The sequence below is a fragment of the Diadema setosum genome, chromosome 19 (genome assembly GCF_964275005.1).
Source record: "Diadema setosum chromosome 19, eeDiaSeto1, whole genome shotgun sequence".
Lineage (NCBI taxonomy): Eukaryota > Metazoa > Echinodermata > Echinoidea > Diadematoida > Diadematidae > Diadema > Diadema setosum.
Window position 1 is genome coordinate 1,714,018 of NC_092703.1, and position 17,500 is coordinate 1,731,517.

Genomic DNA, 17,500 nt, shown 5'->3' on the forward strand with positions numbered 1-17,500 from the left:
ATCCCTCATCCCTTTAATGCTGCAATCAAAATTGGAAGTAGATCTGTATCAAATCATATTGTAAATTCTGTTTGCCAAGTACTGTTAAGCACATTTTGATATCAGACCTTGTTTTACTTCATCACTAAGAAAAAAAAAGAACAAAAAAGATTAGAAAAGAAGCATTTAATCTGGATTAGTAGAAATTCCTATACACATGTCTTTCATGTACACACACATACATATATATATATATATATATATACAGCTGTATTCAACTTATATGATAGTCCTGAAAGCACATTGTGATTACATTTGAGAAGTTTACATGGATGCATTCCACATGTAAGTTCAGGTTCTAACGACATCCTTCATACGGAATCTGGATGCGGACCGGATAGCCTAGCAGGGTTGTTTCTGGAGAGAGAGAGAGAGAGAGAGAGAGATAGAGAAAAGAATGGTGTTACATCTGTCTTTACTTTTTGAGGAAAGTGACATGGGCATTTTAATCTTTGGTGAAGACACAGTGACATATACGCTACAGATATATGGTTACTTGATTTCCTCTATATGTAGTGTTTCCTTAAAACGGTAGTATATTTTATACAGTAGATCCTAATTGCAGCAATTTAACCGTGAGCACACAATGAAATATAAAATGTAGGAAACTTTCATGATCCAAATATCCAATTCTGTCCATTAAGCTTTTTATTCCATTCAGAAGAATTTCAAGGTAGTGCTTGCCTGATACTGCAACTGGATACATTCAACACTTTCGTGCATATGATAACCCGGTGACCTTTCACATCAATACCCTCATACCTAATCAAAGTCAAATTGCTTAGAGGTTATGGTAACTTTGCCATCCAAAGGTAAAAACAATACCATGGTAGCAATGCTCTACAGTCAATAGAAATCAGGGTTTCCATGTAATTTACAATCAGCAGCAAAATCACAACAGAAACTAAAATGCTACAAGGCCCAGGTAATCATCTCTTCTGTATAAAACCAAATTTGAAGATGATCTGCTGAGTACATGTTAAGTTATTGCAAGATGAGAATCTATAGGACAGATGTGCCACGGTGTGAATGGATGACTGCAACAACATAAAGACTCCTGCAATCATCTTTGACAGAGGCTCAAAAAAAAAAAAATCAGCTAATTCATGTGAATCTTGGCTGTTGGAGTGATTGACTACATGCATATGCAGTACTGCATTCATTTAGCAAATCATGCATTAATTTTCTGCCCAATGAACGATCGACAGTCAAAAATTTGGTCAAGATGTCAAAGGCTTGACAAAATATTCCAACCTATTTGGGGTTTACATTTTACATGCATTATTGCGTACCTCCCGTATTTCCTTTCGAAATAGGGTACAGGATGCAAAGATTAGAAGTTGGTAGTCAGGACATCTGTCTCTTTTTTTTTTTTTGTCTTGTCCGTAGTTGGCTGTGGTTTGCAGGGTCCATTTTGTCCACTTTGTGCTAATTCTGGTCGAAAATATAATTAACAAAAACTTAAATAATTTATCATTTTATGAGGTGAAACAGGATACTTATACTGCAACAAAAAACAAACACATTCATCATGAATTAGAATTAATCATCACGATCTCATGAATCCCTTAGTATGAGATTTTGGATCTTCAGGTCACTGTCAACATTAATTTGTATTACATGTAATACATTAATCTTGTCATTGTTATTATCATCTTTGATGCTCTAAAGCCATATCTTACTGAAAATGAATTATATAGGATGGAAGTCATCTTGACACCTATAATTCCTGTACACAAATATTTGATTTTATCATGCTCTCATTTGTATGTGGATTAGGATATGATTTCCTTGCATAAATCGGTTTGTATTCATGAGATAATATTCCTAATTTCAAATCGTTGACACTTACTTGTGAGCTCATCGCAGTCAAGACATCTTTCTATCTCCCCCTCACTCTAGTGGATGTGATCTCAAACTCAGCATGTCCATTTGTTGCTGACACCTTGATAAAAATAAAGAACAATACATCACAGCATATTACCCTTGCATCATAATAATAATAATATAACATAATAATAATGGAAAGTAAATTGATTTGAGACTACAGACGTATTTTAATCTGTGCACACATTAAACACTTGTGCCACGGCCATTTCCATTTGACATGGTTGAGAAATATTTCATTACATATAATATCTTACTTGATTACATTTATGTTTGATTTTTATATCATCTCCTCTTCAGTGGATAGAATACCATTCTTTCATATGATCCTCTACAATAGAACATGCAATGAATTTACAAAAAAAAAAACCAAGAATACACATTTGATCATAGATTTGCTCCCCTTTGTATATAAATGGAGATATAAAATTCTTCTCCTCTCTTTGTTTGCAAAGTACTTGTACATTGTATTGTAATGCAACTGTCAAAGTGAAAACATGCTTGTTTCAACTTATTCAAATGGAATAGGAATACTTAATACTCAATGTATTTAGATTTGTCATTATTTTCAACTGAGCACTTAACTGATACATTTGATAATGAAGCACTTAGTAACTTCGTATTTAAAAGATATTTGAAATTAGACCGCTATAATGTATTTCAGACATTTACCGTTTCTTACCTTCTGGTTGTTCTGCACTTTGTTGTAGGTAGAAAGAGCTCAGACTTTACAATTAGATTTTGGCAAGTCAGGATATGTCTCTCTCTGGCGAAGTTTGAAGACAAGACTCAGTCTGTCCACTTGTTGGTACATCTAGCTGAAAACAGAAATCAACACGACTCAAATAATTTTTTTCCATCTTTAAAGCAGAGCATTATAAGCTAACAGTGAAAAAAAAAAATAATTTGAAATTTGATTGTTTTGAAAAGGCATCTTGGCATTGACATGATTTTCTTTATTCCCCATGCAAATCAATTATAACAATAGATATATACTGTATCTCTTTTATTGAGATGCGATTTTTTTTTTTTTTTAGCTTTTTGAAAATTTAAAAAAGAAGAAGAAAGATATTCAGGTTTCAGTGAGTCGGTATAAATGATCCATTAAAAATGTAATATTTACATTTTTTTTTTCAAATGAACCTTTATTCTATGAGACATTAACATAAGAAGTTGGTACTTTATATGAGTAAGGACATTTCTAAAGAGTTCCTTTTTGACTATCTACCTTATTTGTAAACTAGTAGAAGAGTACATGTAAATGATTCACAGATTAGGAGAGGTTGGCAGTCAGGACTGAACACTTTCTCTCTCTCTCTCTCTCTCTCTTTCGGGCATATTCGAATGGAAAGATCACTTGGTTGTAGACTCACTTTTATAAAACACCTAGGCCTAAATCCTAGACTCTTTTTCTAAATCCATGTAGGTCTACAGTACCATAAAGAGTGGATAGAGTCAACCTTAAACCTCTGCTGTAGAGACTGCTAACGTTAGAGCTAATGTTAGGATATTCTAATGTTAGATCAAGATAGAAATGTTGGATCTAATTAACGTGAACTTTTACTTAGATCAAAGTTAGCCTAACGTTAGATATATAATATATGCATAGATTTTAGAACCTCTAGATGTCTAAACTTAGGTCTAGCTAGGCCTTGCTAGCTGGGTCTTTACAACAAAACTGCCTAGTAGATATCTAGTAGGTTACTAGAATTAGAAACCTCTAACGTTAGGTAGAATCAGTGTCCCAGATCTTGACTAAGGTTAGATCCTATTCCTAATTCTAGACGCCAGCTATCTATACTTCAGACCCGCTAGATTTTATACAGGTCTACCTAGTATTTGATTAGACTCTATAGATCTAGACTTCTGTATAGATTACAGTCCCTTGCCCTGGACCTGGCTCTAGCCCTACAAATACATCTAACGTTAGTTGTAGTGGCCTGTACTGTTTACGTGACTACGTTATACAAAGTGTTCTGCTATTCCTAACTGTGCTAACGGTAAAGTTCATTGTGATCAGCGCCTAGCCCAATTGAATAATTGTTTTGGCATTAACAGGCGTAGGCTAGCCGTAGGCCTACATCTAACACTTTAGTAACAGTAACCCCTAACGTAGCCCGACCAGACGCTGTTAATACGCTACGCGAATACAGCGTCTGACCAACGAGCGGGCACCTACAAAGTGGGGAACCACAACACAACTACAAAACTTATGAAAATTCATACGTTCTTTATAAACAATGTACACGTTACCAAACGTTACTCACCTTAAGTGCATGCTTGTATTACAGAAGGTTCGTAAGTCCATTGAGAGCCCTCGTGATAAGTCCGTGGAACCAAAAATTGATACTTTCTGGCGGATTCCCTAACACCGTCAGGGTTCATCGTTGCAGAATTCAAAATGGCGCCTTGATCTCAGCGGAAATCTTTTGCGTGCGTGCGATGCGCTGCTTGAATGTAGGTGTAGCAGCACCATTGGAAATGGCCTGGCGTGACAGACGATGTACCGTTCGTGAACCGTTCACACATGCTGCATATAACCATCATTTTAGGTAAGTTATTAAATCTAAATTTCAATATTCATAGCATAGATATGAAGTCTCATTATCATTTTGTTCGTCAGATGAGTTTGAAGTGACAAAAAAATGATCTAAAGTATCAAAATTCAATCCGATCGCATGCGATCGTTGGACCCTCTTCGTGTTTGGAGCTTCGTTGGTACAGCCCTGTCGCGCTACGTATGTACAGCGGCGACTGGGCTGTGTATAGTTACCCCTAACGATAGCTAATGTCCACAGTAAGAGAGAGTGTAACCGTCTAGATTAGACCTAACGTTAGACGAGGATTCAGTCTAACTGCATGTGATGAGGCCATAGATTAGACACCTAAATCTAGACGTAGACCTATAAATGTAGACCTCTTTTCGCACCGTGTCAAGACGTGCCTTGTGGAATAATCGGTGTTCCACTAACAAGCACCGCCGGCACTGTCGGGTGGCGGCCCGGGGGTTGGTAGGCATGCCCACGGGATCTTTGCGAAATACAGTCACAAGACGTCGGCCTAACGTTAGATTCTACTAGCGCTTGAACCTTGATATTTACCAAGTCTCAGATCAAAGTTGTATATCTAACTGTTAGATCAAAACAGATTTTAAACTTCCCATATGCAGTGCAATAAAGAACTATGTATTTATTTACTAATTTACTTACATTCAAAGGAAATATAGTCCCTTTTTCAGTCACCACGTTTCCAGCTCAACGACTGAAACATGCAGCTAGCTGTAGTCCCGCGAGAGACTTTATCTACGCACACGTATTCAGCATTTGCGCGCACACAAGCAGCGCGGGGCTACTGGAAAATGCTCGAAAATGCATTTTCTGAGTTCCTACATGTTCAGAGATTTTATTAAAAGTAAAAATTTCTTCAAGAAAACTAGAAATAATATTGACATATTCAATTAAAGAAGCATTTGTAGTTTTATAAAACATTGAATTACTTTTGGAAGATCATCTAATTAGCTTGGAAAAACAAACTTTGCAGAACGTTAATTAATCTGTGAATATTATTTCGAGAAAACAACACCCAAACATTTGAGAGCTCCATATATGGCTGTACAAAATGACCTTTTAAAATGCTAAGGAAACACATTTAAATTGCAATTTCATGAAAAGGGACAACTGAAACTCAAGATCTTTCAAATATGAATTGAATGCAGGCAAAAAATAAAAATCGTGATTTTTGACATGCTTCTGAATTTTGAGCTAAAAATGACATTTTTCGGCAAAAATACGCTTGACATCCGGCCGTACACTATTCCTTAGTATTTTTGCAAGACTTTCATCATGAGAACGGAGCATTAACAAAAAATGCCGTCGAATCCTTATCTAGAGCCTTTTTTGAGGTTTGGCTGGTCTACTAGAAGTGTATTATCCGTCTTATGCATAGTGAGAACATCGAACATATCCTTATACATATACGTTTGCTTTTCTTTTTTGTATTCAGTAGACCCTACATTTCGTGTTTGTTCCACTATTATTTTGTTCCTTAAAGTGACACTAAATGATAAATTGAAACTCAGTAAAATCAACACACTGTCAGGGATATATATCAGAAGTTTCAAAAAATAGTTAAGAAATCGGAGTACAGAGTTTACGACCGAAAAAAGAGACCAGGAATTTAAAAAAAAAAAGAAAAATCGCTTCTTTAAACATCAAGGCAACAATAGAATCAGCGGTTAGAAATTAAAATGTCACTGGCAAAAGTTAGAGGTAACTGGTTTCATTGAAAATGACGTTTGCACAGCTGAAGTGATTTTTTCCTCTATATTTCAATATTATCCTTTTAAATTGAATTTCCCTGAGTTTTAAAGCACATGTATTCCCGACATTTCTATTCCTAATATTGTTAATGGAAATATATTCTTCCCTGACATTCATTGTTACTCCTGAAAATTCAATCGCTGTCATTTTCCAAGACATTGTCATCCCTGACACCTTGACAGTAAACTGTATCACCTGCCACTTTTTTCTCTCTCTTTTCGTCCGGTGGTTTTGCCCCTTTTTTACCTCACATTTGAAGTTTTACCTCACTTTTGAAGTACCCCTTACATTTTCAATTCCTATATATACACTTTAACTCATGCAATTTAACCCTTGACATTTCACCTAAAGTAGTCTGTTGATACCTTTAATTGTGACATATTCTCAGTAATTCTACCACACATCATTTTTTTTTGTTTTGGTTTCTTTGATGTTGTTGTTGTTGATTGTTTGTTTTTAACCGGAAATTCTTAGACATATATATTCTAACATTTTTACTCTCGATATTTTAATCGTGACAAATTTACAGATCATGTATTTATGGATATCCTTCAAATTTTCGCCATTTTGGATGGTGAAGTGGATCTCTCTCTCTCTCTCTCTCCAATATGAAATATTCCAAATGGAATCGGTACCTTGGTATCCAGGCACCAGGCAATCAGGGGAAATTCCCATGCATGATTGCGACATTGCTTTCGTAATGCTTATCAAAATTCCCCTACCTAGTGTGTACGGGTTATAACGACAGCTGAGCAGAGCCACAGTATCTATTGTATGGACACAGTCTCCCCTTGACAAAGAACGTAAATGCTATTCTATACATGATAAGGACTTCAGAGTGATTATATGGTGGCAGCATGAACAGTACGAAACATCACCGTAAATTCTGGCAAAGTAGTACATGTACGTCTTTCGAGCTTCCTGTACTACATGTATAATACACGTGGATATCAAATTTCTGTAAAAGCTACTGTACGATGTACATTATCTATACAGACTGTTATTATACCTGTGTAGAGACAGATTCAATGGGGCATGCATGACCCATCGCACAAATACTCAGTATTATGCCCTACATTAGTATTGACCAATAATGATGATTACATTGTAGTACTTTACAGTGCAACAGTCTCGTACATATTATATAAACTCTATAGAGTTGTCTGCAAGCCTGCAAGATCCATTTCATTTTTTTTTCTTGATTTCTGTTCAGATCTGGCATTTTAATATTCTTATTGCTCAATAGTCATTCCTCATTATATACATTTATATTATTCGGTGAATGAGAACAAGCGCAATAATCTATTTACAACGTTTATTTTGTGTCAATCGACACACAAAGCATGCAAAGGGTTAAAAGATAGTTCTGTAACATAAAAATAATTATAATGGGTTTTAGTTTATAACTGTATGCATTATCATTTCGGTATAATAAAAGTGATTACGATTATGATAACAAGATGATCCTATTTACCGCGGGTAGCCACTCCAGTCTTACCACCGCTCTCCAGGACGGTTCCTCTATTGTATGTAACTACCCAAACATTGCCAGGTACCTGTTTATAAACATTCGTGGTTCACGTGGGATATCGTGAACACGTCTCGTCCAAGCAAGCTTGAACGCACTTCAAGCACCACAAAGAGAGGTCAAGCGCGCGCGTGTGTGTGCGTGCTTGTTTTTGTTTCTCTCTCCATGATCCTCTCTCTTTAGGGGGAAAGTTCGCATTCTCTTGTACGTTTGCTAATTAAGATTAATTTACTTTACTTTCACTTTTACTTTTCCGGGACGATGGTGTATACAGGTCAGAGCCTGTTTTCAATCAAGATTGTGTCCTTAGCTGCTCTCTTGTTCCTTCCAATATATCGTCGCTGAATCCACGAACCGGCACAACCGGCCAAAATCGGGTAAATTTTCGATTTTGAGATTTTTGCATATTATGATAGTATATACCGAGTTCTACAACCTGACAAATTTTTGAACCTCAATCTCGAGTAATTACGTAATAATAACGACTGTGCCACTTCGTGAAAACTCCGACCGGTCCGTCTAGATTTTCACGAAGTGGCACTATCGCGTGCGTACACGCCGGACTTCATCAAAAATCACTGATCTGTCAAACGTCCTCGTACGCGCTCGTCCAAAATGGCTGCGCCCTGAGCAACGGAAAAGAGACAGATGAAATCGGTAAAGTTACATATAGCTCTGTATTGACACTTAAATTATTCGAATTTTCACTTTATTGAATGTAGATTTGTGAATAAGGAATTAGAATATAAAAAGAGTGTAAATGTGTACACTAACAGGTCACAATGACTTAGTTTGGCTCTGTCCTAGCTTCGTACTGTACGTTTGCAGTCCCACAGCTATTGTTCGGTGTAAGTAAAGAATAGGGAAAGCGGTTCGAACTAGTAGAGTCAAATGAACTCGTCTCACATTTGCATCGAGTCTGTAACGCACTAAAATGGTGATATATTGAACAATTCTATTGTTGCCTGTAATACGAGCTCAAGTTTGTAATGCTACGGCCTACATCTTCCCAGCTAATTTAGCTCTCTTATAGATCCTCTGAACCTTCCAGGAAGTATCTAACGTTACAGTTCTTCTAGATCTAATTGAGATACTAGTAGTTAGACTCTAACTGTGTTACAGTGTACAATTATTAATAGTGCTTGTGAATACCGCATGTGCAGGTAATACTGTGATGTTATTTCGCTGACTACCCTTGAAGTCTCAATGGAAAAGAAATGATTTCAAGTTACTTATACTAAAATGTAATTGAGGAAGGTCCTCCTCCCACCTCATCGTCTAAATTGAGGTGTTAAGAGCAAAAATAAGGTTCGTTAATGCTCAGTACCTGAATTCACAAATTGTTCTATCATGCTATAGGCCTAAAAGTAAACATTAAAAGCATGTGCCTGGCAAGTAATTTTGCCTTAGTTTGTGGTTTTGCTTGCTTTGATTTTCTACAATCTGTAGTTCTTTGAAACACAGTTGTTGTTGTTGTTGTTGTTGTTTTTTGTGTTCTTTTTTTTTTTGGGGGGGGGGGCTATGAAGATTCAGAACTGTGCAAATTATAATATTAGACCAGAGTGATGTTCTCAAACTTCAGATTCTAATAAGCCATTATAATGTAGACCTGAAAAGGAGGTGGGGAAGGGGGCAGGGTGATGTTTTGCAAATTTGTGGCTCATATTAATGATCTTACAGAATTGTTAGTAGTGATGGAGTTTCATGTGACTGACATCTTGCATTCATCTTCCATTCCAAACAGATATTGAGGCATTTGTGTGGACAACGCAACAACTTGCAGACTGGACTGAAATGAGTGATGTTCTTCGATGATGGGGTACTTTACAAAATTGTACTCCGAACCACATTCCTGTAGATTTCTACCATCATCACAAGCTTGAACAACAACCGTAAGTTACATTACTATCTGACAAGGATTTAGACAAACCAGTGTTTGCTAGTACAGGATGCAGGAATGCGACTAATAATTTGACTTTTCACATAATGAAATGATTGTGTATCTTACTCTTTTTTTTTTTAAATTACATCTGTATTTTGTAGTTTAGATGGATGTGAAGCACTGACATAACATGGAATCCGACATTTTGACATCTAATTACCTGCAGTCATGCTGCATTTTGGTATAAAGGCAATGCTGTCTCTCAATCTGATCTTGATATGGTACCAATATGCATTTCTTCAGTGTCATTTATCTTTCATTACTGTTATAACTGTAGTTGTTGTTGTTTTTTGGGGGGTTTTTTTTGCTATGTGTGTGTGTGTGTTTTTTTTTTTCTTTTTTTTTTGGGGGGGGGGGGACAATGGAGATGGGGAATGAGCAGCTCTCTGTGCTGATATGAGATGCCATCAACTTTGCAAAAGTCAATGGTACATAATGTATGACAAATACTTGGCAAAGACGATGAAAATGAAAGGTCTCAATATGCATTTAAAGCTTCATGTCATATTAATGTTGGGTGTTTTTTTTTTTTTTTTGCTTTCTACACTCAGAAGTCAAATGTTGTAAGAATCTGAGACTTTGCTTAATACATGGGGTTGACTGTGTCACTGATTTTCACTTGTGATGTTCTGCTTTCTTTATTCTTTGTCTTATTCTTTACTTCAGTTCCGCTCCTGATTCTAGTCAACAATGTGTTCATTCACCATTTCGTCTGGCTTAGCATCCTCTTCTTACTGCACTCAAAGGTTACATTGTGCACTGAGCTAAAGGTGAGCAAGATATAAACGGCAATCAGTGCAACACCTATTCATGTAGTATTCGGTTTTATTTTGTCATAGATATAACTCAGAATATCCAGTGTCAGTGGACAATTAGAAGTTATCCTAGTATAGTCTTGTTATGTACATTATCACATTGATTCAAACTTATAATTCAACAGAATTGCATTAGCACTTTTGAGCAAAACACTACCAAAGTGTTGATATGAAAGGAACACTATTGTATAATACTTTTCTCGGGCAAATCAAATATAGTTTTACAGATGTGGAAAATTGTTTAAGTAGTATGTTATGACTGTCTTCTCAAATAATTATCATCATTCCCCTCTGCAATATAGAAGTAACATTGTCTTTGAAAAACAATTGTTCATCTTTGCATAGGGAGAGAAGCTGATGACAACTGTCTACTGGATAATATGTCGAAGTGGAGAAAGCCAAGAGAAACCAGGAATAGCTTCAAATGACTAGGGTGGCTGAGCTGAACATCTGCACCAAAGTCCAAGCCAGGGATCATTATGGAAGGAGATCATAGCAATATTTCACTACAATCACAGAGTTGCTCCAGACAGCGAACTTTTCACAATGTGTGTGCCTGATGAATGGGCAGTCAGGTTCTGGCAGAACATTATCTTGATATTCTGCGTAATGTCGTATTTGATGACTTTGGGTTGTGTGTGTGCAGAAAGGGGGGGGGGGAGGGGGTGGGTAGTGTGATTATAAAATATGGCATCATTTTAATAATAGCAATAATAATAATAATAATGATACTGCTACTACTAATTATAATAATAATAGTGATGGTTATAATGATAATATCAATAATAATAATAATATAAATGATAATAAAAGTAATAATAACAATAATCAACAGTGCTTATGTATAGCACATAGAACATTCTGTGTTTTGTCCGTATGTGCTTAAGGATTAAAATGATTACACAAAAACATACAATTGCAAATAACAATAATACCTTGTTTCATGTTTAGACTGTAATGAAGGCATTCCCAAGGCAGACTTAGGTTTGTTAACATTTGTAAATTATTTCAAATTCTGGGGTAGATTATTCCATATGGTAGAGACATGACAAGCAAGTATGTATGTTGTTGCTTTTTTATTCAGCATAACAAATAAGTCCCTCCCTTTCGAACAAAGGTTTCTCTCTGGTGTGTCTCCCATTTAAAGTAGTTCTCTCAAATAGTGTGTATTCAAAAGTTAATATCAACATTTTGTACTGAATATGAATTTTGACTTGAAGCCAGTGGAAGCTTCGTAGAACCACTTAAATTTGTGTTAATATGTTGTTGTTGTTTTTTTTTTTATTTGAACACTAGTCTTGCAGCAGAGTTTGGGATAGCTTGTTATCTCTGTATCTGTTTGACTGACAATCCACAAACTAATTAATGATGAAATCAACATGTCAAATGAAGAAACAATGAACTGAACGTACTGCTATGTGTTTATCGATGGAGTCGCACATTTTCCAAATATTGTATGTGAAAGAATCAAGGGGACATTAAGGGACATTAATACTAAGTACTGTATCTTACACTGTCACTTTATTCACTGGCATTAATCGTGATAACAATCAATCCATGGGTCTCTCCACACAGCTTTGTCACAATGATGCCTTCCTCAATTTCCACTGTAATATGCTTCCATTCTCTTTGGCTTAACAGTGCTTTTCACAACAAAAACTTTATAAGTATCAAAAGCCATATAAAATGTATTTTCTTTTACATTGTTTTTGAACCAGCTCACCTATCATACTATTCATTTTGCCTCCTTTAGCCAGGCCGCCATTAGGCCAACCCCATTAACGATTCTCAGTATTTTTTTTTTATCATGCCTACCCCAGCACCTCGGATACCCACAGCAGATGTAAATTAAATCAGGACTAGGCTTCAAGTCAAGTTGTGCGAGCTAGAAAGGTATTAGGAGACTGCAAGAGGGTTATAAGCAATTGGATGCCTACATTTTCTCTGTTTGCTCTCATTTCGCTTCGAGAATGATTAATAAACTTTGACAGATAATGTTTAATTGGATGATACTTGTACTGCAGTACACAGCCATATTCTTGCAGTCTGTGTCCACATCAGGACTTATAGCATGGCCATCATTACCTTTTTATATTGAATATTGTTGTGGATTTCATTTTTTAAAGGAAAAATGAGAAAATGTAGGTCTGATATGTTAGCAGTGTAATTGTAAACAGGTAGAGTAACAGAAAAAAAAAACACAGTCACCTACGTGTAGTTTCATGGTGTCAATATTATTCACAGAAACATGTGCAGAAATTATATACAGAAATATTTGTGACGTAAAGAACCACAGAAATGTAAAAACATGTAAAATTTGATTGCGTTAACGATTCTGAATGTGGAAAGTGTGATACTCGAAAAGATATCGAAACTGATTAGTTCCGAGTAAATCTATAGTAAAAATATCAGGTAGATATTCATCTGTATGAAATCTTTTTTAAAGAACATTACTTGTGTAGATAACTTTGTAAAGTGTTTAACGATATCTTTGTAGTGTTTAAAGAAATGTTTACTTTGAAGAGGTTAGACTTTATTCCTGCAATCAAAATAAATCATACTAAAACAACAGCAAAGTTTAAGAAGTAAAACTTATCATTAATTCGTGTATATGGAATATCCAGTAACTGATTTTGGAGTAAGAAACGAGATTGATATTATGCCGATTTGGAATGAACAAACATGACATTTCTTTCGGCCAGAGAGCTGAAAGCGAACAATGAGTTTTATAATCGGTTCCGAAAAAGTAGAGATGACTAGTATTTAATTTGATGATAAGAAAAAAATTCCTTCATTTTTTGGTCAGAAATGGATATAAGAAATACTAAGCAATATTTTATTTTATAAAGGTAAAGGAATATTATGTAAAGGTACAATGTAATATATTTCTATTTCATTGTGATATGGGTTCCTCGAAATTGTCTTGTTCATTAAAACATATATGTTAATAACGTTAAGATTTCTTTCATTACGGGAAATATAGTTATTTAAATTATGATTGAATGAACTACTGTCCATCCTCGAGATAATACACAAATCTCATTTCAACAGCTTCTTATTTTGCAGCAGTTTTGCTTATATATTTGTCGTTACGGAATACCATAGTAATGAACTTTTAATTGGCTGAAAATGAAATGTGGAAATCCGTTTAATGAAATGTACAACTTATGATACTTGAAAACAATACAATATAATTATAGTAATGAATGTAAATATTCAAACGATTATTTTTCCTACATTTCGTTTTTCTTTGCAGTTGTGCACGATTTAAATGTTGAATATGATCTAATAAAAATAAATGTCATTTGTTGAAAAAGGAATGTGTATTTCTTCCTTTAATGAATGATTGAATATAATACAGGACTTGAGAGAGTTTGAAAATGTTATTATTTCTCGAAGAAGACAAGTGTAGAGGATGATGATGATGATGATGATGATTGAAAGAGAAGGAGTGATGGAGAGAAGAGGGGAGTACGAGGAATTTGTGTGAATTCTAATTGGATGTTAATGTACGTCTGCATACCTACTAAAATGAGTCGGGAATTTGTTCATTTTCGTAAACAAGCAAGTGCATGAAGATCATAAAATATAAAAGGCTGCCTTTCTGTTTAAATGAATATTGAGAATACGTAATGAAAAAGAAGAAAAAAGAAGTAAAGATCTAAACATGAAGCTCCATGATCTAAAAAAGAACAACATAATTACTATTCTACAATACTTTTATCCACGGATATTAGATTAACAATCCCAAGAGCACAGTGCTAGTATTATACTAGAAGAGCTAATTGAAATATCAATTTTCTTAGTGAAATAACCTTAACCAGAAATAAATTTGAAGGCCATGTGCCGTTTCGTGATTTTATTGGGTTCTGTTCGTTATTCCGAAGGTTTGCCATTCCGAAGGTTCGTTATTCCGAAGGTCCGTAATTCCGAAGGTTCGTTATCCAGAAGGTTCGTTATTTCGAAGGTTCGTTAATCCGAAACACACAAATTCCCTATAACTAGACAATCATTAATCCAAAAATGAAGTAGGGTTCAATAATCCGAGCATTTGCGGCGTTATTCCGAAGGTTCGTTAATCCGAAAATGAAATAGGGTTCTCTATTCCGAAGGCTCGTTCATCCGAAAATGAAATAGGGTTCGTCATTTCGAAGGTTTTAATCCGAAATGATAGGGCATAGGGTCCGTAACGAACCTTCGGAATATCTAGTTTTGTTTCATTTTCGGAATAACGAACCTTCGGAATAACGAACCTTATTTCATTTTCGAATTAATGAACCTTCGGACTAAAGAACCTTCGGAATAACGAGCGGTAATCAATTTATTTTGCCGAGAATCCTGAACGCTATGTGCGGCACAAGCGCAGTGTGCCGGTTCGTGGATTTATTTTGCGGAGAATCCTGAACGCCATGTGCGACACTAAGCGCTGTGTGCCGGTTCGTGGATTCATTTTGCGGAGAATCCTGAACGCTCTGCGCGACACTAAGCGCTGTGTGCCGGTTCGTGGATTTTTTTGGACCTAGTCTGGAGTTTTCACAAAACGACACACAGCTTTATAGCCTTACTGTGTGCAAATTTTACAACACTGGGAGTATTTTTATGTATAGCAAGAAAGAGCAGATTCTTCTCATACGTCACAGTGAAATTTATTGAATAGCAATTCCATTAACATATCTTACTGATAGTTTGAAAAAACAGAAATCTTTAAATGCGATTTACTCGAAATGTACTTCGCGCACCGGCGGTGTGCGTGTGCCGGTTCGTGGATTCAGCGACGATATTAACAATATAGCATGGGAAAATCTCATGCAAACATGTATCATAAAAATGTAAAAAATCTATGGGACATACACAAATGCGTAGTAGTTACTTCTATACAAATTCACGATTCTTCCAGTGCTTGTCCAGCTCATTCTACGAAACATTAACAGAGCACAGCGAGACCTCTATATGAACTTTATTTTTTGCAGGATTATAATATGAAGTATATATATCCACTACATTTAGCAACCCTAAAAGGAAGTGGTGAACTGTTTTTTTAATGCCAGTTTTATTGAATGTAAAATTACTAATTCTACAGGTAGGATCTGTCTATTGATCTGCTTTTCTTTAGATACATATACTGAATTTTGACGGATGGCAAACTGCAGTGTAAAAAGAAAGATAGAGTATAGCAATTAATTTGTTACACAACCTTCATGACGTTGCCTCTTACGGGAGGGGGGGGATGTCCCACCTCCCTGCTCTTACTTTTGCCCGCGTTTTGCTTCCTTTCGATGTCGGAATTTCTATTTTGAAAATTGGTTGCGACTCTTGTCGTAGAGGCGTATTGTCTACTTGCCTCAAGCAACTTCTTCTTGAAGAATTATGTAATGGAGTAAATATTTTCTAAGATGCCAGATAGTGATTATACGCCAGTCAATGCTAGTTAAGGACTATTAGATTTTGCCGGGCGTTATATTGAAGATAACGATAACAGGGACGGATCCAGGGAGGACCGCAACCGGCGAACGCCCCCCCCCCCCTTTATTTTTTGTTGAAACAAAAGAAATAAAAAGAAAAAAATGGTGGAGGGGTGCGTGTGCCCCCCTTTAATTTTGTAAACGCGCCCCCTCTTTACGGAATTCCTGGATCCGCCCCTGGATAATACTATTGTTCTCTGGAAGAACATAACATCGAAGGCTGTAATAATTACTGATTACATTTTTGAAGTTTTAAAGTGTCATTACACAATCAAGCATATATATATATATATATATATATATACACCTGGATATAAGAACGACCCAAGTCCATAAGAGAAAATTCAGGGGAAAAAAAAAAGAATTAATTAATAACTTCCTACTGCTTTTATTGTTTTCAGTTATCGGGATGTTATTCATACAAATTTGAATATAAAACAGTCACTTGAATGATTATATGTAATTGCATGACCTCGTAAATATATATATATATATATATATATATATATATATATATATATATATATATATTATATATATACACTATATATTATACACACACACCGGGTCTTTTGAGTGTCTTCGCAGATTTCTTCGCAGATTTATGCATACATTCGAAAAATGATCCTATGTGACGTGCTCGCATTAATCTAGAGTGGTGGCCACGAGAAGTAATTCGTAGGCCTGCATTGCTATACTGTTAGACGTGAGGGAGTTTACGAGGACCATAATGTAAAATATTTTGTACTATTAAAAAAAAAAACAAATCCATCCCCATATTAAACAAACTGTAAAAGAAAGAGAAAACTTTTCCCTACAGAACGATACAAAAATAATACAAAATAAGAAAGAAATGAGCAAGATATGCCATTTCGAAATTTCACATTTTTTAAGGAAAACACTTTTTGACCAGTCGTTATCAATATTAAAATCAGCTAGTTGACGATGTCATGTCCTCACAATTTCTTAATCATTTCGTTTACAGAACTGAAAAAAACCCTCTAATACTACAGCTGGACAATTTAAAACTTATTATTGTTATTGTTATTATGATATTATTATGTTTTCTATATTGCCAAGTGAATAAAGGGCACTTAGGAGGCATACGCCACAGGATCGCCCTTCAATAAACACCCTCTTTATTGTGTAGATCTTATAAAACAAATCTTCTTCTATCATTTTCGTGACTTGTCATTTATATAAGAGTGTATTTGCTGTATTGCTGGACCTACTTTTAAAACCTCTCACACTAGAACAACTGTATTTGGGTTGCTAATATCTGTATTTTGTAATAAAGGGCGTGTGCGTAGGTGTAAATTTGGACACTTCCCAATGGATTACTTTTGAATGTTCACCCTCTTGACAATATATCTATGTAGAGCAATGTCTCCTCTATCAATTAGTTGTATTTCTTGGAAACAAAAGTGTCTTTGCTATACGGCACGATGGAATTTTAAAAACATGTACGTTTGGAACATATATAATTATATTCCCGTTATTATGATATT

At 35.5% G+C, this 17,500-nt stretch overlaps 1 long non-coding RNA gene across 1 annotated transcript; it reads right to left on the reverse strand.

Annotated features, from left to right (window-relative positions):
- Positions 1 to 328: 328 nt before the first annotated feature.
- LOC140242613 (uncharacterized) lies at positions 329 to 1,985 on the reverse strand. The gene is made up of 3 exons (XR_011902143.1): positions 1,892 to 1,985; positions 1,332 to 1,473; positions 329 to 396 (listed from the first exon to the last, which is right to left on the reverse strand). It is a non-coding gene; the product is annotated as an uncharacterized lncRNA (long non-coding RNA).
- Positions 1,986 to 17,500: the final 15,515 nt, after the last annotated feature.